The following is a 26,396-nucleotide window of genomic DNA, read 5'->3' on the forward strand; positions in this document are numbered from 1 at the left end:
TCTCAGGTTTTTCCCTTCCTTATCTTTTAGCCACTGCCGTTCTGGATTCCTTTTTCCTATCCTAACCACCTAACAATAATATTACATATTTGGAGAAAAGTGCATAGTGAAAATTAGGATAGTAATCCAGGAAGCAAGGACAAGATGCAGAACTAAGGTAATAACAGCATGGTGATGATGAAGAGAAAAGGCCAGATTTTCTGCAGTCAGGGTGTCTACAGAAGTTGGTGACTAAATGTGGAGGGTGAAGAAAAAGACTGTCAGTTCAGCATGAATCTTCAGATTTATTTATTCAAAGAGTTACTGATGGCCTGTTATTACTGTTTGGACTATATTATTATTGCTTTTGTCTTTAGGCACTGAACTAGGCCCTGGGAATAAAATGAAATGTCAAACTTGGAACCCACCCTGTTGCCCAGCCAAAATCTTGGCCTTCTCTGCCCACTGAAGCTGAATGAAAAATATGGAGACAGAGTTTGGAGGAAATAAAAAGGAGGGTTTTATCCTCAGCCAGCAAAAATGCGAACACAGTAGGCTCGTGTCTCAGGGACTGTGCCCAACCTCCATGAGGAGTCTAGGGCTTAAATAAGGCAAGGGCTGCAGTCAGGAGTTGGTGATGAGGAACAAAGGTGACAGGATCTTGATTTCTTCCTCTCACATTGATTCAAAGACAGCTATATACTGGCATCAGTAACCCAGTAATTAGGGCTTCCCAGGTGGTGCCAATGGTAAAGAACTCTCCTGCCAATGCAGGAGACGCAAGAGACTTGGGTTTGATCCCTGGGTCAGGAAGATCTCTTGGAGGAGGGCATAGCAACCCACTCCAGTGTTCTTGCCTGGAGAATCCCCATGGAGCCTGGAGGGCTACTGTCCATGGGGTTGCAAAGAGTCAGACACGACTGAATGACTAAGCATGCAACCCAGTAATTGAATCTGGCAGTTTGGTGGCTCTGCGGCTTTCTTTCTGATATGTAAGTATAAGGGGAAGCATATCGTAAGGATAAAACACCAGATAGGGAAGATATTTAACATAGAGTCAAAGAAGAAGATGTGAATTGTAGCTCCTGCATGGTTAGGGGGCAGAAAAGCAAACTTAGTCACAGATATGCAGAGTTAGGAGCTGTTAAATACAACCCCCCACCATGCCACCCCCTGCCAAACTAGAAATGTTCAGGCCTGCTCACTGTTCTCTTTATCGTCTTTGTTCTCAAGAGAGAGAAAGAGGAAAACTCATTCTTCTTTTTCCCTTTTCACTGCAACAACCCTAAGATTTCAGTGTGTATGCATGCTCCTGTGCAGTCGTGTCTGACTCTGTGTGACCCCGTGGACAGTAGCCTGCCTAGCTCCTCTGTTCACGGAATTCTCCAGACAAGAATACTGGAGTGGGTAGCCATGCCCTCCTCCAGGGGATCTTCATGACTCAGGGATCAAACCCACATCTCCCAACTCTCTTGCATTGGCAGGCAGATTCTTTATCACTGAGCCACCAGTTGTAAAGCCCGAGATTTCAGCATGGGTAGTTAATGGTGCATTATATCATTCCCATGTATGGGCAGAATTCTTAGTCTTATATTTTTTCATTCACTCAAAAGATGCTTATTTTGAATACCTACTTGAAAAAAGAAAGAACACAGAAAAATGAATGGAATATTTTATTTGTATTTAAATCTCAGTCTGGTTGGTAAATGATCTTTAGTCTCCCTTCAGTAGTTAAGATCTGCTCAAATCCATGTTGCTATGTAGCTGCAACTTTCACAGCTAGGGAAAATAACTGCTCCTTTCAAGAAAATAACAAAAAAATTTTACATAGAAGTAAATTGGGTTATATTTTTCCTTTTTGTGATTAAGATATTTCATATATCATAAAATCCATTTTTTTTAAAGTGCAGTTCAGAGACTGTTGATAGTCACAAAGTTGTACAAACATCACCACTAATTCTAGAACATTTTCATCACCCACCAAAGAAAGCCTTTACCCTTTAGCAGTCACTCCTCTTTCCTCATTCCTTGTGAACCCAATATCTTAAACTGAACTTGCTATTAATTAGACATACCTGTACGGTAGCCAAGTGGAGCCATCTAAGAGGTGTTTGAGTCTGGAGCTCCATTGAGAAGTCTGTATTGAAAAATGGCGATTTGAGGATCATGAGCAAACAGGGGCTAGTGGAACCCCTGGGATCAAAGGAGATTTCTCAGAAGGACAGACAGTCTCCAAGGATGGGCTCTGAAGAATGCTAGCATTCAGGTCTGAGCAGACCAATGGCAGTGTGGTCTGAGTCATCCTAACTCTTTCCACTATCGCAAAATTCGTCTGCCAGTTGAAACACACATGGGGCTTGCCTTCTATAGAAAGATAGATGTCTATTATCATTGTGTTTCCAGATTGATAAAGTGAACCCATCCAAAGGGTAGTCACTATTCATGTACTTCAGGGAATTGCTTTCTGCAAATTATCTGCTATACAACAAGTCTCTTACATATGAACGAATTGTTTTCTGAGAGTGTGTTCATAAATCCAATTTGTTCTTAAGTCTGAAAATGTCAGCCTAGGTACCCAACTAACACAACCACTTATATAGTAATATATTGTAGTAGGTTTGGGCTTCCCTGGTGGCTTAGACAGTAAAGAATCTGCCTGCAGTGCAGGAGACCTGGGTTTGATCCCTGGGTTGGGAAGATTCTCTGACGGAGGACATGGCAACCCACCCCAGTATTCTTGCCTGGAGAACCCCAATGGACAAAGGAGCCTGGTGGGCTACAGTCCATGGGGTCTCAAAGAGTTGGACACAGCAGAGTGACTAAGTACAGAAGTAGGTTTATAATACTTTCACAGAGACAATACATAGAAAACAAACACAAAAATAAAGAAAACATTTTTAATCTGATGTTACAGTACCTTGAAAAATACACTAGTATAGCAAAACAACTGGGGCTTCTTAGCAGCTACATCACTGCTGCTTTTTTGCTTGCTTTCAGACATCCTGCTAGAAATAAAGATGCTATCCTAGTGTACTCTATACTGTACTGTATAGCAAAGTACGCAAAACCACAGCTCTTCTAGAGGGTGCGTGCACATAACAGTGGACACCAGACACGTGAACTAACTTACATGATTAGACATGTGAATGCATGCTTGCATCTTTGAAAGTTGCAACTTGAAGTTTTGTATCTAGTGGACTTCCTGTACTTCCTTGAGGAAATTCGAAAAATATCAAATCTTTACATTTTTCCTAGAAATGAGAGTCTAAGTTCCTTGAGGAGAGAGACCAGGTCCCACATATTATTCCATTCTCAACTGGACATAACACTTATCTAGAGGGAGTGAAGAATAAATGCCTAAGGAGAAAGTCTATGGGTACTTGTGACTAACAAGACATTTAATCTTCATAGTCTTTCATCTAATCATTTATTCATTTGACAAATATTTACTGAGTGCCTTCTCTGTACTGCTACAATATACCAATGTAGGTTAAAATGTAAAAAAATTCTGATATATTTTCTTATTTTAAATTCGTATTTTATATTCACATTCCCATCCTGATTCCTAACAAAGCAGTTATAGAATTATTTGTAAGAATCATGAATTGAGACAGTAGCACTGTAATACGTATAGCCATTTGTAAAACAGATAGCTAATGGGAAGTTGCTGTATAGTATGGGGAGCTCAGCCTGGTGCTCTATGACAATCTGGAGGGGTGAGAGGGAAGTTCAAGAGGGAGGGGACATATGTATACCTATGGCTGATTCATGCTGATGAGTGGCAGAAACCAACACAACATTGTAAAGCAATTATCCACCAATTAAAAGTAAATTTTAAAAAAATCATTTACCCAGAAAAAAATTATAAGAATGTTTAAAGACAAGTATGTTGATTTTTAATGACACCAGTCAGATACCATCTTTTAAAATCATTTTTCTCTTCTTTTTTGTGTGTATTTTTAGCCCACGTGGGAAAGATCGAGTCAAATATTTTAAAATAATCTCTTCAAAATGAAGAGAGGCAACTTTCTTTCACGGGCTTTGTGTTCAAACTGGGTTATTTACTACTTATTAGGAAGGCATTATAGATAGGTGCTATCAGACTATTTTAAGTCTGAGCCAATTTTTGTTACTATATATGACAAAACAGATTCTCACAATGGAATTTGACATATGTAATCAACAAATTGCAATGTTTTGCAAACTTTGGCTTCTGACCTAATTTACATGTCATCGCACACATCATCTCACTAAAGTTCAGAGTAAGGATCCAACAAGGCATATTTTGATGCTCTACTAACTTTTGTCTTGGAATGAAAACTTGATGCATGCAACCACTTGTGCAGATGTTGTTGTTCAGTTGCTAGGTTGTGTCCAACTCTTTGTGACCCAATGGACTACAGCATGCCAGGCTTCCCTTTTCACTATCTCCTGGAGTTTGCTCAAATTCAAATCCATTGAGTCAGTGACGCTATCTAACCATGTCATCTTCTGCTGCCCTCTTTACCTTTTGCCTTCAGTCTTCCCCAGCATCAGGGTCTTTTCCAATAAGTCAGTTCTTCCCATCAGGTGACAAAAGTATTGGAGTTTCAGCTTTAGCATCAGTCCTCCCAATGCATACCCAGGGTTGATTTCCTTTAGGATTGACTGGTTTGATCTTTTTGCCATTCAAGGACTGTCAAGAGGCTTCTCCAGCACCCCAACTGGTGGTGATACTGTGGTGCTGCAGATATTAATGGACCCCTAAAACACACCCCAGAGTGACTTCTAATACATGCAGAATGATTCTTTAACTTTCCAGTTTATTTTAATTCTTCCTTCAAATATTTTCTAAAAAATACTGTCAATTTAAAACACACAAGTGGAGTATAACAATTAGAACACAGTCATTAGGCTGTTCTTCTCTTTTATTGGTAAAACATTTAAATGAATATGTTACTGGAGAGATTAAAAACCACCACCAGAGAGAAACCGAGAAGCAACATTTTAAACCTGAGTTAAAGAAAAGGTAAACATTTTCAAAGCTTCAGCCAACACCTTCTCTGTGAAATGCTGAGTAGAATTAGGGATAGGCGCCGAAAAGAGCTAAATCACTTTTTGTAAGCAACAAATAAGGTGATTAAAAAATAGAGAGGGTCTGAGAAAGGATGGAGAGAATGAGAAGATAAGGGAGAATGCCAAGAATTGCAAGCATCACTAAGAAACTATTCATAGTAGGGATTTGTAATATTCAAGTTCCAGTTGTTTGTTTTGCTGGGTTAATCCCTCCATGTCTTCAAACTTATGTGGAGTCTGATATACAACCAGTGCCCTTGGGACTGCTGTGCTGAATTGAGAATAATTTCCTCAATTCCTGTAATTTTATACTGGAGTCGATGTGATCTGAGAGAGGCACGTCCCTGCGGGACTGCAGTTCACTACATACAACTGTGCTTGGAGCCGGTGGTGATCAGGGAATGAAAGAAAAGTTCCTAAAAGAACTCTGGTTACAAAGCACAACCACCCCCTCCTCCCAGAGGCTAACCTGGTAATCTTCAAGGAACTGCTTACCTATTTTATTTATACCTTGTCTCAATCCACAAAAGAGTTTGGCCAAGGTGAATTGTGGAATCTCCCACAGCTTCAATTTCCTCATTGGTAAAATGGCCATAAGAATACCCAGACCAAAGTATTGTTTTGAGAAGTGGTTTTCAAAATCCATTACACTTTTCATTTGATCACCCACAAGGGAGGGAATTTGATTGAATCCACCAATTTTAGATATATTATTTAGAAATATTCCAATAGTTGTTTTTGACTTAGGCTGGATTATGCAGAATTACCAGATTTCTTAACGCTTGGATATTACTCTGTGGCTGTAACTCAGTTATTCCTAAGATCACCATTGCTTCTGTGATTTAATATTTTTCTGCCTTGTTCACTGGACGTGTCTTTAATTCATAAACCACTTAGTATAGTACTTTTAATTCAGGCTCTATTATTTACTGCTTATTAGCTGTGTGAGGTTATTCAACCACTCTGTGCTTTATTTCCTCATTGGGTTGATATAAGGATTAAATAAATCACCAGATCTACAAAGCACTTAGAGTCTGTAAAATAGTAAATATTCTGTTCATATTAGTTTTAGAGATTTTTTTTTTAATTGCTACAGGTCTTAGTTTTGGCACGTGGAATCTTCAGTTCTTTAGTTGCGGTATGTGGGATCTTTACTTGTGACATATGGGATCTAGTACCCCAACCTGGGATCAAACCCAGGACTCCCTGCATTGGGAGCGTGGAGCCTTAGCCACTGGGCTGCCGGGAAAATCCCTGAGTCGGGGAGGGGGGCAGACCAGGAATCCTTAAAAAAAAAAAAAAAACGAATAGACTTTACTTTTTAGAACAGTTTTAGGTTCACAACAAAACTGAGTTGAAACTAGTGAGTTGCTACCACTTTCCCCCAACGCCTGCCACAGCCTCCCCTGCCATCAACACCCTGTGTGCACCATCAATATATTAGTACCAGTCAAAGCACATGGCTTTCACTAGGGTTCATTCTCCATGCTGTATGTTCTCTGAGTTTTGACGAAAGTATAATGACATATCCACCACTGTAGTATCATACACATACTCAGAACCTTCTATTCACCACCATTCATTCTTCCCTTCACCCAGACCTCTGGCATACACTGATCTTTTCACTGTCTCCATACTTTTGCCAACATATTAGCTTTCACTGATAATAACAAGTCACTGTCATACCCTAATATGGGCTTCCCTGGTTTTTCAGCAGTAAAGAGTCTGCTGAAATCTGCAATGCTGCAGATGTGGGTCTGCAGGTTTGATCCCTGGGTCAGGAAGATCCCCTGGAGAAGGAAATGGCAACCCACTCTAGTATCCTTGCCTGGGAAATCCCATGGACAGAGGAACCTGGCAGGCTACAGTCCACGGGGTCACAAAGAGTTGGACACAAACAGCACACATGCACACACACCTGTCATGCCTACCTGTTTGATGCTATCATAAACTCTGAATGGATTACAAGTAGCAGCACTTTGAATTAATCTCAATACAGCCCAGTACCTGATATCCAAACTGCATCATGAGTAAGTAAACTTACTTCTAGTGTCTGCTAAAAAGATCCATCAAAAAATTTACCCACGAACTTAGTGAGTAATTAAAACTATTTGAATCCACTTACTCTACCAACATACTTCTAAAAGTGGTCACAGCAAATTGCTTTGGGGATAAACGAGCAATATGAGATGCTGTGCTTTTAGAATTTTCTAGATGTTTGGACTTTTGGTGCGTAGAAAATAGAGTCAAGCATTTCTCATTCTTAACTCTGACTCATAAAGCACAAAAAATTAAACATTGAGGAAAAAATTTTCATAACATTCTTATGCACAGCAAACCATTAGATATGATAGAAAGATGTGCAGGAAAGGCATGCAATTTCTGCTTGCAAAGAACTTACAATGTACCTGAGAAGAAATACATATTTACATACAGAGCCTACAGGGGAAAGATGATGGAGCAATACAGGTGCCCCTCTGTCCTTTTCCTCCACCAACTCAATTTCTGCTCATCCTTCAGCTCTCTTCTCACCAGTGAAGTTCATAGAATCCTCACAATAATCTCTTTATTCAGAATTCCTTAAGCACTTAAAGAGAAAGTCTATACCATACTACATCTTAGCTGCTTATATTACTTTCCAACCATTGCAGTTAAATTCCACTAGAAAGCAGAACAAATTCCAAGTCCTAAGAGACTACACATGATCCCTTCTCCCTGAAACGTTCTTCCGTGTTGCTTCCTCTGGTTATTTCATCTCCTTCCGTTTACTGTAGCCTGCTCACCTTCCTGTGTTCCTGTGGGAAAGAGTCGGGTTAGAGGCTTCTCTGTGAAACACACTTTCCCTCACTGTATTGAAATGGATTACAGTTAAGTCCAGTAAGACTTACAGTTGGTGTTTATTTCAATTTTTGTTGTTATCATTTTGCTTTCTAGTTTTTTGGCTTCACTGCACAGCATGCGGGATCTTATTTCCCTGACCAGGGATCAAACCCATGCCCCCTGAAGTGGTAGTGTTGTGTCTTAACCACTGGCCCACCAGTGAAGTCCCAACTTGCAGTTTTTGAGGACTGGGTCTCTGGTTTGTTTTCTGATTTCTACCCAAGGGTTGGTAGACTACTGAATACAATTAACAAATAGAATGTGTGGCAGCATTTTGTTAAAGACTGAATTGAGATGGTTATTGAAGAAATGATGGTCAACTATTTTTTTAGAAGTCTTCCATTTCTTTCTTTTTATCACACCTCATATTTGATCTTTCAAAATCCTATTGACTCTGCCTTGTATTGAGAATCATTTTCTCTAGGGTTGTGTGGTTTATTTTCTCTGCTTCTTTCTGCTTATCTGTACCCTTACTTTTTCCACTGACTAATTTCTCCTGTGAAGCTTCAGTTTCTGCTTACTTAACCTGCCTCGTTCTGGTTTTTCGCAGCTTCACTTGCAACCTCAACTCTAAATGACATTTTTGTTCCAGTTTCTGTGTATCTTACTTGGAGAGAGGCAAAGAGAAGGGAGTGAGAGAAAAAGCAAACAGCAAAATCTTATTGGCTCAGTTGAAGCTAGAGATCTGTTACCCTCAAGGTCATGTATCTACTTCTAGTCCAATTAAGCTGAAGTCACAGAAAGGCATAAATGAGGTTGCCCAGGCCCACCCGTAAGGTCCATAGGCTGGGAAGGGCTTTCAAAGAGGGCAACTAAAGGCAATGGTAATGGTTTCTACTGTGTCTCTTTAGGTCACTTGATAGAACCCTTTATGCATTGTGGATGGTGAGTCTTGAGGAAAATGAAAAAGAAACAGTAAAATTTCTCTCTCTCTTTAACACACATGTACAAAGACAATGGTTTTAAACAACCTTCTGTCTCCTTTTTCTGTTATCCAGGTATTTTACCTTCCTTAATAATATCATCCCATATGCTTCTAGTTTTATGGTAATAATGAGGAAAAGGAAGGAGAAAAAGCAGATATGAATTCAGATTATTATTACAGCTGAATGTTGAAAAACCAGCTGGCAAGTTATAATTTACTGCTGTTCATTAATCAGGTACTGCTTAGATCTCAAATATAAGATTTCCTACATGCATATTCTTGTACAAGGTTAGGAGATAAGCATAATAAGGTAAACATTCAATGTTAATATAACATTTTGCTTTGTCTGGCAAATTACTTTGTGAATGTATTTTAAAAGCTCAGAAATTTTTTTGTTTCTTTCTGTGTAGAGCTTTTATTATAAATCTGTGTGGCTACCATGAAAGGCAACCAAATAGCATAAAAGAAATAGTATTTTGACCCCATCAACTTCGAAGAGTGGATGCAGGGAAAGAAGTTTAGATGTCAGGAGTCAGAAGTAAGAAATAAGAAATAGAGTGATTGAATAAAAACTGGCACAGAAATATTTTGGGCTCAGGGAGGGAAGTCACTGTTCAGAGGAAAATCAGGGATCTAGAACCTGGTTACAGAGCACAGGTGGGCAAGTAGCGATGCTGAGGGTTTAGTACCTACAAGCAGGAGCTTGGCAGGCATTTTCTTCTTGAAGATAGGATACTTTCTCAGATCCCATGCAAGCCATGGGTCTGGACAACAGGCAGAAATGTAGCAGAGATCCAGACATCTTCTCAAAGTGAGACTGAAAAAGAGGGATTATGAGACTGAGACAGAGTCTGGCCAGCAAGTAGAGGGCACTAATGCAAAAGAAAGAATTTCTGTAAAGAAGGTTTCTGAACAATGTCTATAACTGCTCTTGGGGAATAAGAAATCCAGAGAGGATGAGGGTTCCTGGGATGAGGGTATGGGGCGGGGGAGTAAATCCAACACCTGTTTATTAGAACCTAATCTTGCTTATATCCTGGCATAGATCCTGCAGAAACAGAATTAATAAGAACATAATCTGGCCTCTGATCCCAACAGACTATTACATATGACACAAATATAGAAATATTCAAAAGATGGCATATAGTAATAAATGGTAAAGAATTATTATCTTTGACTATACTATATTTTATGGCAATCAACTTTGGCAAACTTCTTGTTCATTTTGAAGAAAGTTATATAAAAGCTTACTAAAGTTACAGTGTTAACATTCTTGAGCACAGACTTTCCTTCATATATTCCGAAGTTTAACTTGTGTTAAAATATTGCTGAGAGTTAAAATGCGGAATATATGAAGGAAGAAAGTGTGTTCTTAAGAATGTTGCACAAGGAGTTCAGCTTGGTGCTCTGTGATGATCTCACTGAGTGGGACGGTGGGGATGAAACGGAGGTCCAAGAGGGAGGGGATATATGTATACATATAGCCGATTTGGGCTTCCCTGGTAGAATCTGCCTGCATTGCAGGAGACACCGGCTCAATTCCTGTGTTGGAAAGTTCCCCTGGAGAAGGACAGGCTGCCCACTCCAGTATTTTTGGGCTTCCCTGGTAGCTCAGCTGGTAAAGAATCTGCCTTCATTGCAGGAGACCCCGGTTCAACTCCTGGGTTGGAAAGTTCTCCTGGAGAAGGATAGGCTACCCACTCCGGTATTTTTGGGCTTCGCTGGTGGCTCAGCTGGTAAAGAATCTGCCTTCATTGCAGGAGACCCCGGTTCAACTCCTGGGTTGGAAAGTTCTCCTGGAGAAGGATAGGCTACCCACTCCGGTATTTTTGGGCTTCGCTGGTGGCTCAGCTGGTAAAGAATCTGCCTTCATTGCAGGAGACCCCGGTTCAACTCCTGGGTTGGAAAGTTCTCCTGGAGAAGGATAGGCTACCCACTCCGGTATTTTTGGGCTTCGCTGGTGGCTCGGACAGTAAAGAATCTGCCTGCGATGTGGGAGACCTGGGTTCGATCTCTGGGTTGGGAAGATCCCCTGGAGAAGGGCAAGGCAACCCATTTCAGTATTCTTGCCTGGAGAATCCCCATGGATGGAGGAGCCTTGTGGTCTACAGTCCATAGGGTCACAAAGAGTCAGACATGACTGATCTACTAAGCACACACACACACAGCTGATTCATTTCATTGTACACCAGAAACCAACTCAACACTGTAAATCATTTATACTCCAATTAAAAATGTTGCTCTCTACACTTGGTTAGTAATACATTTTTCCTTCCCTCCAAAAGATTAGGACTTAATACATTCATCTGATTTTGTTTGATATTAAATTATTAATATGTATTTTTACTTAATGGTGAAATTCCATGAAAAAATTTGTATTTTACTTTGGGGAAGAATATTCTCTAGGGAAGAGAAATCTTTCATATTTTACCAAGCCATTCATTACAGGTCTTACTAGATCAGGTAAATGCCTACAGTTTAAACACATTTAAACATCATGTTCTATCATACTAAATGTAAATAATTTTAATAACATAACATATGTTGATGTAAATATATGAATATATTAATTTTAAAGTAATGTCATGGTCGTGTTTACAGTCTTGGAGTTACAACAAATGTAGTTTTTCAAGGCAAAGTTTTTTTAAAATGTTAACAACTTTATGATTATAGAATGAATGTATCTTCATTAACAAGCACCATAAGCAACCTGTTTATTTTGGTTATATGTAGGGTCATTTAGATTTAAAACATTCAAAACACCTTAACGGGGTGATAAAATATCTTCATTTTACAGAAGCTTGATTAATTTCCCTCCTCAAACTGCTAAATGGTTATCATCATATCTTGCAAAGGAATTTCATTTCATTAAAAAAAAAACCACTAGAAAAAGTGAGTTTAGGTTATGGAATTAAAAAAAAAATTAGAATGTAATAGGGCGTTTACTGAAATATATATGTACAATATGCTCTTTCTCAAATGGTGTGCTCCGAGCCCATAAGATTGTGATACAAAACAGATACAAAAGAAATAAAAGCTAAAGGAAGCACGATCGTCGTGCCCATTCTAAAGCTCTCTTCAAACACCGTTGCGTCGAGAATTATACTGTTAGCATTAACTACTCTGCTAAATGTAATTTCAGAGCAGCTTGGCTATGCTGGGACCAATAATGTTTCAGCAGATGTTAACAGTGAGGGAATTTAAAGATTACAGAGTTTCATGGGTGTAGTAAAGCTGCAGTGGGAACAGAAATATTACGGGAACTGTTCTGTTCTGAGTGCATCGCATTTACTGACAAGTAACACATGAGTGATAGTGAGAACCAAGGGAATGGAACTTCATACCTACTGGTCAGCAGCATATAAATTCCATAAATTAAACAAAGTTTTATGTATTCTTCATTTCTTTTCAGACTTATCTTCCTCAAAGGGCCTTTGTTTCAAGTTAATTCCATCATCAAAGCTTTGTTCAACCATACTGTTCTCTTTAGGAATGTATATCCCCATTCAGGGTTTGCTTGCATACGTGCATCCCCACTGTTTTTAAATCTTGGCATGATGTCCAAAGGAACTTCAGGTAACCTCAGTATTTCTTATCTTGGGCTCTATCAACCTGCCTCTCCTTGTACAAATCCCATCTTTGTCCATTTTAAAGAGATGCTGTTCAACTTATTTTTCCCCTTAATGGTCTAAAAGGAGCCATACTGTGATCTCTGAAGACATGAATGGGTGAAAACTTGGTTAAGGGCATTATTTTTCCTTACGTATAATCTGGGGGTGAGGACAGTAGAAGAGGGGGGGATGTTTACTCTATTTGCTCTTTGTTGCAGTGTGTGGGCTTCTCCACTTGCTGTGCATGGATTCCATAGCGTGCCAGCTCAGTCAGTAGTTTTGGCACATGGGATCTTAGTTCCCTGAACAGGGATTGAACCCAGGCCCCTGCATTGGGAGCATGGAGTCCCATTCACTGGCCCACCAGGGAAATCCCATATTTCTTAACATCTATGTAAATTTGTGAGTTGAAGAACTGGGAGGGACATTAATTGGTCACCTGTCTATTAGATCCATTTCCTTTTTCTTTTTATTGTCAAAAGGCTACAAATTTCCCCTAGAGAGTCAAGAAAAGAAGTTTTCTCCATAACTCTCCCTAACAACTATTATCCTGGCTTCTCTTTGGTTTTGACCAAAGGCAAATTATACTTAGGTGTGAAAATGTAAGGAATAGTGACATATTATGGTTTAAGGCAGGTGCTAGTCTTCTTCTGATTTAAAATGTTAGAAAAATGGCTTTTCTAGTCCACATTACTAGTGATTTTCACAAACTGTGAAGGGTCTAAGATATTCCTTATCTGTAAGCTGAGAAGTTAGCCTGTTCCTGGAAACCTGCAGAAGACAAAGGCCCACGGATCAGAGGCAAAGAGTTGTATTACCTACAGCAAAAGCAACAGCCAGAGTATCAGCATCTGCTCCGGTTAGTACAAGGCAGTATAAAGACGGCATGTGGCCCCAGTGGGTTATGTTACAGGAGAAGAATCCTGAGTTGCAAACCTGCCCTTTGCTTTTGAGGGAGACCCCATCTCTTTCTTCCAAGGCTGTTACCTCTATTGTTGTTCAGTTGGTAAGTCATGTCTGACACTTTTCGACCCCATGGACTGCAGCACACCAGGCTTCCCTGTTCTCCACTATCTCCCTGAGTTTGTTCAAACTCATGTCCATTGAATCGATGATGCCATCCAACCATCTCGACCTCTGTTGCCCCCTTCTCCTGCTCTCAATCTTCCCCAGCATCACATTCTTTTCCAATGAGTTGGTTCTTCGCATCAGGTGGACAAAGTTTTGGAGCTTCAGCTTCAGTATCAGTCCTTCCAATGAATATTCAGGGTTAATTTCCTTTAGGATTAACTGGTTTGATCTCCTTGGTGTCCAAGGGACTCTCAAGAGTCTTCTCCAACACCAGAGTTCAAAAGCATCAATTCTTCGGTGCTCGGTCTTTTCCATGGTCCAACTCTCACATCCAGACACGACTACTGAAAAAACCATAGCTTTGACTATATGGACTGTAGTTGACAAAGTGATGTCTCTGCTTTTTAATATGCTATCTAGGTTTGTCATAGCTTTTCTTCCAAGCAGCAAGCATCTTTTAACTCCATGGCTGCAGTCACCATCTGCTGTATGTGGAAAGATAGTCTGGAGCAAAAGCAGAGAGTGCCGCTGCTTTCACGATGTGTAGATGTGAGAAAGACCCATGGAGAAGTGTCTCCCACCGGCGGTCATCTAGAAGTGTCACGTCGTTCACCTAGGAAGCAATTGGATTGAAACCTCCTTTCCAGACACACATTGGTAGGTCCTTTGTAGTGTTGGGCCGTACACGAGGTAAAATGGCAGCTGAGTTCTCAAGGGTTTCATCACTCTTTCACGGACTCTAGAAAAGATCTTTCAAACAAATTCTCAGTCCATAGAGGTTTGTATGGAGGGTAGAAGTTATGCGCAATTGAAATCTAAGTGGTGAAAGCAGTTTTAATTTTCTTGCTGGAGCTATTATCTTTTAAGTCCTAATAATCTCTCCCATGCACAGGCCTTGAGCTTATAAATCTGTACAAGTTCAATTAGCGGTGCAGTAGAACTTTTCCTCGACAGTGCAAGACGGTGATAAAAGCAAACAATACAATCCTAGCATGCTGCTTTTTAAGAAGGGAGACACCCACACAGCTGACGACAGACTGAAGCCTTTTTACTTTGATGGTACTCTTTCACTGTCTATCATAAACTTAGCGAAGCAGGCTTTGCTCTCCTGCTATCCTTTTATTGGATATAAATCACCCTTGACAGGAAGTTTTATGCCTAAATCCGTTTACTGTCCTTGATGGTAGTCTTTAACATTTATAAGCTGAAAGGGGCCTAAAAGGATGCAGCAGGAAAATAGCTAAATACTGCAGTTGGGTTTGAGCTGATTTCCATCCTAGACCACTGACCATTTCTTAGACTCTTGATCCAGGCACCCATTGCCAAGGCTATCCTTCTATACCTACAGATCCCTGGCTTTGGTGGAATTCTGGTGGACAAAATGGGAGCTCAGAAGGGTTTTGCTGCTGTGCTCCATGTGATTTTTGAAAAGCTTTAGGAGGCAAGGCTAGAGATAGAAGAAAAGAAAATTATAGATGAGTGAAGCAGTGGCTGAAAACCCATGGCTTCATAGAAATTGTTCAAATTGAAGGTATGTAATGATGGATCTTGTAAAATCCTATAAAAATGCAGAGTGTAGCCCAAAGTTACTTCCCAAACATTAAGCTGCACGAATTATTGGATTGCAATGTATACAGCACTGACCTCACACGACGGAGCAGATGATGCCGATTCTATGACACTGCTCTTGGCTGCGTTGTTGCTAGCCACTCCTACTACACTATTTCATTGTACCCACTGCTGTTTTGTTCAAGGGACCACATGACTCTTCCTTTGCCTAACCGTGCGCTGAAGGCAGGCTGGCCCCATTGGGTGACTCCTGAATGGCTTGAGTCAATCACGGTGCAGATGAATGAATGTGACACAGTTCTGGAAAATGTGATGAGGGAATATTCAGTAAGAGATGCACTTTCAAGTGGCAGAATGGGGAAAGAACTTTTTTTTTTTCCACTATTGTTATATCTGGAACTAATAAGGCATTCTTGTTGCTCTGAAAGGGAGCCAGCTGGATGTTAGGTCCAACACATAGAGGAAGACAGGTCCAATGGATCCAAGCAGAGCTGAAGCCTTGACTCACCACTTCTGGATACCGTCCTATCTACAGACTTCTTGTTTCTAAGGGAATAAAACCCTGTGCTGTTTAAGTGAATTAAAGTCAACATTTTCTGGCACTTGCATGCATAGTCAGCTACCTTCTTTACATCAGGAAATATGGTATTACCCAGGATATTGAGATCTTTTGTTGTTGGGGTTTAGTCTCTAAGTCATGTCCAACTCTCTGTGCCCCGTGGACTGCAGTCCGCCAAGCCCCTCTGTCCATGGGATTTCTCAGGCAAGAATACTGAGTGGGCTGCCATTTCCTCCTCCAGGGGGTCTTCCCAACCCAGGGATGGAATCCTATCTCCTGCATTGGCAGCTGGATTCTTCATGATGTGCTGCTAGGGAAGCCCACTGAGATCTTTAGGAAGTTTTAAAGCAAAGCATTAAAACAAGGTAAGCATCTACATATTCAGTGCTCTGTCAGTTGTTACTTTTTCCTCCCTAAAATAAAACCATTTTCTATGAGTTGCATCTCTCTAGGAAGGCTTATATCTTCAAATTCTACTCTTCCTCCCCTACAATTCCCTTTGCAGGATTACATCTATTCTTGTGAATGTTGTTACATGTGCACATCAATTCCAAGTGTCTCTGTTCAACTCTGTGTCTTGTTACCTTGCAGTCCTGTTTTTCCAGCTGCTCAAAGTGCATTGAACTCGGGCCTCAAACATACCAAGGCATTATCTTTTCCCAAAAAATCTTGCATCTTTATTTTCCTCATTTCTGCCAATGGCACTAATCATCTAATTCATACTTTCCCTAGGAGCGGTCCTTGCTGCTTCCTCTCCAGTTACCTAATCCAACCAATTCTTCTTTTCTGGTGTCTTTCAATGTGTCAGTCAGGAATCTGGGCTGCAAGCAAAAGGAATCTGGCAAAGTGGGAATCAGTTGAAAGAATATCAGTGGTTTATAGAGCAAGCAAGAGGCTAGGGGGCTGGGGGCCCCAGAAGAAGGAGAGTCAGGTCTCTTCTCCTTTGCCCCACTTCCACTGCAATGCTTTCACCTTCAACCCACTCTCCATTCAAGATTCAGAGTCCCAGGAGACAAGGTCACATTTCTCAAACTCAAGTCTCATGCCCCATCCTGCCCTCTCACTCCTACCATCTGGTGCAAAAGGGAGAACCTGGCCCTTTCTGATTCCACCACAGGAGATGGAGAGATGGACACTGACCCACTGAAGCCATATATATTATGTGGTTCCTTCTAAGGAGAGATCAAAAACACACAGAAAAGAGTGAGCACAAGAGATGAATTCTCAGCAGCCAAAACCCACCTATTGTCTGCTAGCCATGAATTTTTTTCTTTCAATTTCCCCAACTCAGCTCTAATCCAGAGATCCTGGACACTTGGTCTTTGTTGCTAAGTCTATTACGTGTCTGGTCCTTTCACCAAGTAGTACTGTCTACTCTTCATGTCCATTTTAATCATCTTCAGCTTCTAGAATCAGTGGCCTCAAACACGGGCCCCATTTGGAGATTGTCTTGCTCAAGGACCTCTCTTTCTGAGTCTGAGTAGCTCATCACTTCTCGAGTCCTCTTTCTTATTTTACCTTTCACGTGACCCTTCAACATTTCCCCAGTTTTTTCTTGTTGCCTCCATGTCTGTATTATTTACTTTTAGTCTATTTTGCCTATGTCTCCTTTTGCTCCTGCACTTCTATTTTCTCTTAAACACAGGCAGAGGTATTCCTCAACCAATCACTGTATTTGAGGTTGTTTCTTCCCAAATCCCCACCATTTGTATGTGACTTCCTCATACCCGGGGCCCCTTAATGCTTACATATGAAGTTGATCAGCGAGCAGGTCAGTGAGCTATGCAATGTGAACTAGACAGCAGACTATGCAGGAGCAGGAACTGTTCTAGACTTCCCCTTGAAGGCTAAGCATAGGGCAGGACGTGGCAGACAGAGGACATTCAATAAATGCTTGGTACCTTATTTATTTCCATTCCCAGTGCCTGCCTCTTTGAGGCAACCACTTTCATTTTGGTCATTAAACTAAGGGGAGCCAGAGTTTCAGTGTTCAGCATATTTTCAAGGAATAGCCCCTCTATAGTAAGGACACACATCCTTGCCTTGTGACCTGGTCTTCCAGAATACAGGGTCTCTCTGGATGAGGATTTCAGAGAATGGCCCTCACATCTTCTTGGGTTGAGGAAGGGTTGTTACCTGGCTGGGGGAAGGGATCTGGGGCTCAAACTGTTACTTAGAAAAATTGTCAAAAAATTCTCTTTTCACCACGCCCACCCAGCCCTCCTGACTCTAAGTTACTGGTTGCCTCTAATTCCTGAGGCGAGATTTTCAGGTAAAATGAGTCACTGTCTTAGCTGTCCTCATGACAGGCTCAGGCTCCAGCTTTCTTGGGTTGTCCAAGTCAATGGCCACTTCTCCATCAATTTTCCAGTTTTCCAAACTATTGATTCCCTTTTCCTCCTAAACCTTCTCTCTCATGTTCTTTGTCTGCACAGATTTGTGCCTTTTTTCTTTTTTCATTGTCACTTTGGTACAGTTTCAGAAGGAAGCTGAAATAAACAGGTGTGTTTATATAATAGATCTTGTTTTATTACATATTTGACTTGGGAAACATAGGAACTAAATCAGCTAAGTAATATGCATCATCCTTCTGGGGAATGTTGTTTTTTGTCAAATGCAAACTGTGCTGGGAAATAATGAGATTGGCTTTCTGATGTGGTTCATAATCCACCTCCAAAGGCAATTTTTTAAAAATCAGTGTCAAAATATTTTGAGCAACAGCTGCCTTCTCAGGATAAGCACCTAACCTCCAAGGGGACTGCTTTGTAGGGGACGACACTCCTTTAGATATTTTAATTCTGATTTTGCCTAAAAGTCAGATTTTTCCTTTGCTCAGATAAGGCTTCAAAATGACTCTCCAGGTCTTTCTCTTGGGTGTCTTTTGTCGGGGAAATCATTAATTTCACCTGGGTGCTCGTTACTCTCCCAGAGCGGCTGTTGAACCACTTCTATCAAAACCGCTTGAGACATTAGTAAAAATGCACTCTTCTGAGCCCCCAGTTCAGGCCAACTGAACCTAAATATATGTAGGGTTTTGCCTGGAGTAACTTTAATTCTCACTTATGTATTTATTTTATTTTTGGCTGTCCTGGGTCTTCATTCTTGTGCGTGGGCTTTCTCTAATTGTGGCAAGCAGGGGCTGCTCTCTAGTTGTGGTGCCGGGCATCTCATCACCATGGTTACTTTTGTTGTGGAGCACAGGCTCTGGGTGCTCAGGCTTCAGTAGGTGTGGTCCAGTGGCTCTGCGGCAAGTGGGACCCTCCCAGACCAGGAATTGAACCTGCATCCCCTGTGTTGGCAGGTGGACTCCTAACCACTGAACCTCCAGAGGAGTCCTGAAATAGGTTTTCAAAAAGAATCCCAGGTTAGACACAGTAAAGTCTGAGAGTAACAGAGCACCCCAGTGAAATTAATGATTTCCTCGACAAAAGACACCCAAGAGGAACGATTGGAGAGTCATTTTGAAGCCTTATCTGAGCAAAGGAAAAATTTGACTTTTAGACAAAATCAGAATTAAAATATCTAAAGGAGTGTCGTCCCCTACCAAGCAGTCCCCTTTGAGGTTAGGTGCTTATCCTGGGCAGGCAGCTGACTCTTCATGATTTGTAGTAACCCCTTCCCACCTTGTTGTTACTAAGGGTAACAGCAGAACACTAAGGGTAACATGTATGTCTAAATATTTAAAAATCAATATGATAAAAAGTTTATCAATCGACCTTAAAGATGTTCAAAATAATACATCCCACTCTCTCACTTTCTCAAGTATTCCTTCAGAACAACTTGGAAGGACAATTCCAAGTGTAGCATCCTCAGGCTTCTTGGAGTGCCAGCCAGAACATGGGAAGGTGGAGAGGGCTGCTCTGAGTTCCCTGCTCCCAGCCTGTGGCCTGTCCCCCTTCTCTTCCCATCCCAGCTCAGCGTCTCTCGGTGAATGAGCAGAGGTAAGGACAGCCTACTTCCAAGCTCCATGCAGAAGCTCCTTCACAAGTAGCACTCTTGGGGCCCAGGGGGGCATACCCTGGTGGTATACTTCGGTGGTTTAGTGCAACTCACGAGGTTGGACCACAGGAAGAAGTTCGGGCAGGTCCTGAAAACCAGCTCCAGAGCATTTGGCCGGACAATTCTGGGCCCTCTGTACCTGGAGCATGGTGCAGAGGGAGGTGTGTGGATGCCTTACCTGGGGGGGTGGGAGGGTGTGCGATCACAGCCAGAAGTAGGTTTTCACCTAATCTGGGGGTGGTTCTGCTCCTCCATAGCTAGAGCAGGGGGTGACAGTACTAAGCATGTCCCTGGAGGTAATAAAAACAAGATGCAGTCTGATTTGTCTTGCTACATGATTTCAAAGCACTGTAGTGTGATCCTTCATGAGGCAGGTATTGTTTCAGACTTTATAGAGAGAGAAACACTGCAAGACCAGAGACTGGGTCCAAGCCACACAGGTGTGTCACCAAGCAACCACCCTAGCTTTTGGACCTTTACGTAGCATGCTGAGGTAGCCAGATAGCTTAGGGTGCTCTGAGAAACAGTTTAGACTCAGATTTCTGAGAAAGGCCCTGTGTGACTTGAACCTGTGTGAAAAGATTCTGACAGTAAACACACCTACAGGTTCTGATGAATGTGGATTGGTTTCAGAACACCCAGCCTCTGTGAGAACTTGGAGGTGTTTGGAGACTCAGTTCAACTTATTTTTTACATTTCTGCAGCATATAAATTCTAGCCAGAGGAAGTATTAAGCAAGTCTTGCCTCCTGAGGCAAGAAGGATTAGCAGAGTCCACTCAGTCCGGGGAATCTAGTTGAAGGACTGTTACTCAACTTCAGGGCAAGAATAGGTAAACTTGTGCCTAATAGTGGCCTGCAGGCTACTTGGTCAATAGCCACAGGTCTGCCCTTGGGGGCCCTAGCTCCTGTAGACTCTTCTGGATGGTGGTACAGCCCCAGGGGAAAGAAAAGCCTTTTGTTCTTTTCCAACTCATCTCCTGGAGAGGGTCCTCATCATTGATGTCAGCTCACTTCACATCCGAGTTTTACTCTCAGCTGTAATCTTTCCCCACACTTTTCTCTAGGTATTAGCTAGCAGGTGAGGGGTGGAGGGTGGGGAGAGGACTGAAAACAACTAAACCCCTTTGCAGAGCAACATGGAGACAGGACAGTGTGGACACAGGTCACCGCCCTGGAGAAAGTGTATTTGTGTAAGACTAAGACCCGGCACTTACCCTGAGACCAGACATTATCTGTTAGAGCATCCTGGATGGGAGCAACCTGGGTGCATTAATTAGGGCTTTGGCATCCCAGTGACTAGAATTCCAATCCCAAGTCTTTCCCTCTGCTAGCTGATGCCTTTGGGAAAAATACGCAAGCTCCCATAAAAATAAAATAAAAACTGCTATTTCCTCTTCTGTAAAATGCTAACTATAAATACCCTTAGAGCAGGGTTCTTTTATTTTTCTTTTGTTTTTTGGCCATGCTGTGTGGCTTGTGGGGTCTTAGTTCTCTGATTGGGGATTGAACCTGGACCCTCGGCAATGAAAGCTCAGAGTCCTAACCATTTGACTGCCAGGGTAGTTCCACAGGATTCTTGATTGTGTGCATGCATGCTCGGCCTCTTCAGTCATGTCTGATTCTTTCCTACCCCATGGACTGTAGCCCACCAGGCTCCTCTGTCCCTGGGATTCTCCAGACAAGAATACTGGAGTGGGTTGCTGTGCCCTCCTCCAGGGGATCTTATGGACTCAGGGTTCAAACCCGAGTCTCCTGCATTGCAAGTGGCTTCTTTGCTGCTGAGGCACCGGGGAAGCCCCCTTGATTACACAACATAATAAATGAGTTCCCTAAGAGGAGGCAGGGGCTTTCCAGGTGATGCTAGTGGTAAAGAACCTGCCTGCCAATGCAGGAGACAAAAGAGACTCAAGTTCGATCCCTGGGTTGGGAAGATCCCCTGGAGGGGGGCATGGCAACTCACTCCAGTATTCTTGCCTGGAGAATCCCCATAGACAGGGGAGCCTGGTGGGCTACAGTCCATGGGATCGCAAATTGTCAGACATGAATGAAGTGACTTAGCACACAAGAGGAGGCCATTTTGCCTGTTTGTTTACTACTTATAATCTCAACACTTACAACAGTGGCTGGTACATAGCAACTGTTCAATAAATATTTTTTCAACCAATGAACTCAGAAAAGTAATTAGCAGTCACTGGTAAATAATGAAAAATTTCTTTTTATCTGAATTTATGATACCATTATTTTGTGTATTTATATAACCCCCAAAAATCAGTACCTTGAAAACTTTAAGAAGTCAGTCATTTCTCTTTTCTGCAAATAATGACATTAAGCTTCAATATAGTTGAATGTCCAATCGAATTTTAGTACAGCACAGTTCTCATTTGCACTGTGATTTTTAGGTCTGTCACAGATATCACACAGAGCTTTTTGAGCAATTTCATCAGCATTGCTTGTGACTTGTACATTGCAGTAAATGAAAGATGGTGAATTAGATTACAGACTGCATTGCTGTGTGATGGAACGGGCTCTGATGACCGGATCCCACAGGCTGTATCACGTGGGGACCACGTGAGGTTAGGGAGTCACTTAACCTCTCTGAGTCTCATTTTTAAAAACATATAAAATGAGAATAGCACTCACCTTACAGAGCTCCCAGAATCAGTGGGAAGAAAGAATGGAATATGTGGAATGTAAGCTAATATTCTTATTGTCTCTTCTACTGGGTAGGGCTGGTGTGAAGAGCGGGTGAAAGTCAGTGCGATCTGTAGCTGAGGAAGGGAAATACCAAGGACCCTTTGGACAAAGAAGCCTGGAGACTGGTGTTGAGACGTGGCTTTGGTGCACAGGCCTTTCAAGCAGTAGTCAAACAGGGAGGCAAGATCTAAGCCTGTCCAGAAGGCAAAAAGGCAAATGACGGATGAAACGCTACGGACACAACGGTAAATAGTCTTTGCTGTGTGGGGTGACCTCGACTCCCTGGTTGTGTCCCCCAGGCTCCACGCCCATGACCTCATGTGATCACCTCCGACAGCCTCCTCTCCAGCGGAGCCCCCGTGGCGTTACTACCAGCATCTGCATTAGTTTGCTAGGGCTGCAGGAGCCACGTGCCACAGACAGGGTGGCTGAAACAATTCTGGACCCTAGAAGTCGAGGTCAAGGGGCTGGCCGGGTGGGTTTCCTTGGAGGCCTCTCTCCTCGTCTTATACAGTTAACTTCCCTACATACAAACCTTCAAACTGCAAACTTTCAAAGATGGGAACGTGTATCCCATCAACATCAGGAGTGAGTGAAGGGGCAGCTCGCCCTCCGTCTCCGTCTCCGTTGCTGACGGTCCTTCAGCTCTACCATCTCCTCCAGTCAGGAGCTCTTCCCGCCTGTGTGCGCGATGCCAGCCCCGTAGGCCAGCTCTTGTACTGTTCTACTTGGTGCTTTTCAAAGTATTGTATTGTAAAATTAAAGATGTCTGCTTTATTTTTTGTATTTGTCTCACGTACTATTTTGGAGAAGGAAATGGCAACCCACTCCAGTATTCTTGCCTAGAGAAGCCCGTGGATAGAGGGGCCTGGTGGGCTGCCGTCTCTGGGGTCCCACAGAGTCGGACACAACGGAAATGACCTAGCAGCAGCAGCAGCATGTACTATTTGTGTGAGAAGTATTAAAAACCTATTACAGTACAGTGTTACATAGCTGATTATGTTAGTTGGGTACCTAGGCTGACTTTTTTGGACTCAAGAAAAAATTGGCCTTATGAACAAGTTCTAGGAATGGAACTTGCTCATGTATAGAGGCTGTAGATGTCTGTGTTCTCTCCCTCTGTAACACAAAGTCTTCCCTTTGCAAGTGTTTTCATCCTAATTTCCTCTTTTTATCAAGACACTATTTATATTGCATGAGGCCTACCCAAATTACCTCAGTTAAACTTTGTTATTGTTGTTGAGTCTCTAAGTCATGTATGACTCTTTGCAACCCCATGGACTGTAGCCCACCAGGCTCTTCTCTCCATGGGATTTCCCAGGCAAGAATAACTGAAGTGGGTTGCCATTTCCTCCTCCAGGAACCTGTTCGACCCAGGGATGTGAACCCGCATCTCCTGTATTGTCAGGCAGATTCTTTATCACCGAGCCATCAAGGAAGCCCCTAGTGATGCTTTCATTGTTGTTCAGTAGCTCAGTCCTGTCCAACTTTTTGCAACCCCATGGACTGCAGCATGCCAGCCTTCCCCATCCTTCACCATCTCCCAGAGCCTGTTTAAATTCACGTCCATTGAGTTGGTGATGCCATTCAAAGATCTCATCTTCTATCGTCCCTTTCTGCTCCTGCCTCAGTCTTTCCCAGCATCAGGGTCTTTTCTAATGAGTCGGCTCTTGGCATCAGGTGGCCCAAGTATTGGAGCTTCAGCTTCAGCAGCAGTCCTTCCAATGAACATTCGGGGTTGTTTTCCTTTAGCATAGACTTGTTTGATCTCCTTGCTGTCCGAGGGGACTCCAAGAGTCTTCTCCAACACCACAGTTCAAAGGCATCAATTCTTCACTGCTCAGTCCTTTTGATGATCCAGCTCACATCCATACACGACTACTGGAAAAACCATAGCTTTGACTACACAGAGACAAAGTAATGTCTCTGCTTTTTAATATGCCGTCTAGGTTTGTCATAGCTTTTCTTCTCTATACTACCTCTATAAAGACCTTATCTGTAATTACAGTCACATTCTTCAATGTCAGGTGTTAGAACTTCAACATTTGAATTTGGGGAAAGGGGACACAATTCAGCCTGTGATGTTGTGATTTACAGTGAGAAATATACATTTGCTTTTCATCCCTGTTTCTGGGACAGAGCTCCTAAAACGGTAGGAATTTTCTAAATGCTAAGAACAATTAAAATGTCTTCTGTTGTGTTAATGAGGTGGCTAGTGCAATACCCCTAGGTCACCTAAGGAGAGGGGATGATCACTTGGGGAACCACCCAGGTGATCAGAAGCTTACAGCTCTCAGCACTGTGCGCCCTCCAGGGAGGGGAGGTGTTGGAGATTGAGTTCAATCCCATTGGCTGATGTTTTAGCCAACCACACCTTTGTAATGATGCCTCCCTGAGACCCCAGAAGAACAGGGTTCAGAGAGTTTCTGGGCTGGTGAACACATGGAGACGTGGGGAGAGCAGAGAATTCAGAGAGGGCGTGAAGGTTCTGCCCCCTTTCCCATACATTGCCCTTCACCTCTCTTCCATCTGGATGTTCCCAAGTTTCATCCTTTTATACTAAACTGGTGATCTAGTAAGTAAAATGTTTCTCTGAGTTCTGTGGGCCACTCTGGCAAAGTAATCATCCCCTAAGGAGGGACTCATTGGAACCTCTCATCTATAACCTGTGGGTCAGAAGCACAAGTGATAAACTGGGCCTCGAAACTGGTCTCTAAAGGAGAAGAGGGGGAGGGGATCTGAGCCTTTAACCTGTGAAATCTGATGCTCTCTCTGGTAAGAAATATTAGCTTTGAGTTGAATCACTGGCTCTCCAGCTGGTGTCCAAGACTTGCTTGGTGGTACTGAGTTGGGGGGGAACACCCCAGCACATTTTTTCCCACATGCAGGAACTGGTGACCAGAAATTTTATAGCCCATATCAAGGGCTTTACTCAGTATTCCAAGATCAACTTTCTTTTTCTCATTTAAGAAATGTAAACATTTGGGAACAGGGAGGATGAATCATTTGGCAAAAGCTGCATACAGTTTCTAAATGCTGAGCTTAAATTCAAGTTGCACTTGCTTCACTGCTTCACGCTGGTAACCAACTAAGAGAGTCTCCACTGCATTCAAGGCACTAACTGTACAGACTGAACAGCAGTAGATATAAATAACAACTCCTTAAACTTCCTATTTGCTTTTTTCAAGCAACTGCTCTGATTCCTGAGCAAAGCAGGATTTAGGATCCTATCTCCACTAGTGATAAAAGTGAAAGTGAAAGTGTTAGTTGCTTGGTCATGTGTGACTCTTTGGGATCCCATGAACTGCAGCCCACCAGGCTCCTCGGTCCCTGGAATTCTCCAGGCAAGAATACTAGAGTAGATTTTCCTGCAAATCTCTGTCATGTTCATGGATACGGTTATTCTATCTTAACCTCTTCCTCTGGCCCCCAACCCTTATCCCAAATTTCCAATTATCTAAGCAAAGACAACTTGGAATCTTTTTTATGGTAAGTGCCTTTGAGGAATGTAGTCCATTTTTCTCCTGCATGACCCCATTTCTGTTCCTGTTCTTCCTTCACTTTAAGGGATGTGAAAACTATATTGCTCACAATGTCCTCTCTTCTGGTGCAAGTCTGATAATTTTCTTTTATTATCATTTATATGCTGTGCATAGCAGGGCTCCAAATGCACAGAGACCAAGGCCAGACTTGGAGCACCCATTAGCATGAATACTAACACTGGGCAAATAAGAGAGGCAGTAAATGAATGTCAGTGAGCTGTAAAATACATGATAGTGAAACAGTCCTTTCAGCCACCTTTTATAGACAGAAGCTGGCCACCAGAAGATGTATAGGCCTAATAAATCAATGAGGAGGAATTTCAAATGGATAAATCAATACTTAAGCAGTCAGAGAATCCTACAGGTGTAGGACAATGACCCACTGGGGCCTTTAAACCTCAGCCGACAGTTTAGTCAAGAGAGTCTATAATGATAGATTAACTGAAATGATAAATACCTCTATGGAGGAAGCTTGTGTTGTTTCCCTTTTTCTCCAAACCACCGTTCACAC

This window comes from Cervus canadensis, chromosome 13 (genome assembly GCF_019320065.1).
Source record: "Cervus canadensis isolate Bull #8, Minnesota chromosome 13, ASM1932006v1, whole genome shotgun sequence".
Lineage (NCBI taxonomy): Eukaryota > Metazoa > Chordata > Mammalia > Artiodactyla > Cervidae > Cervus > Cervus canadensis.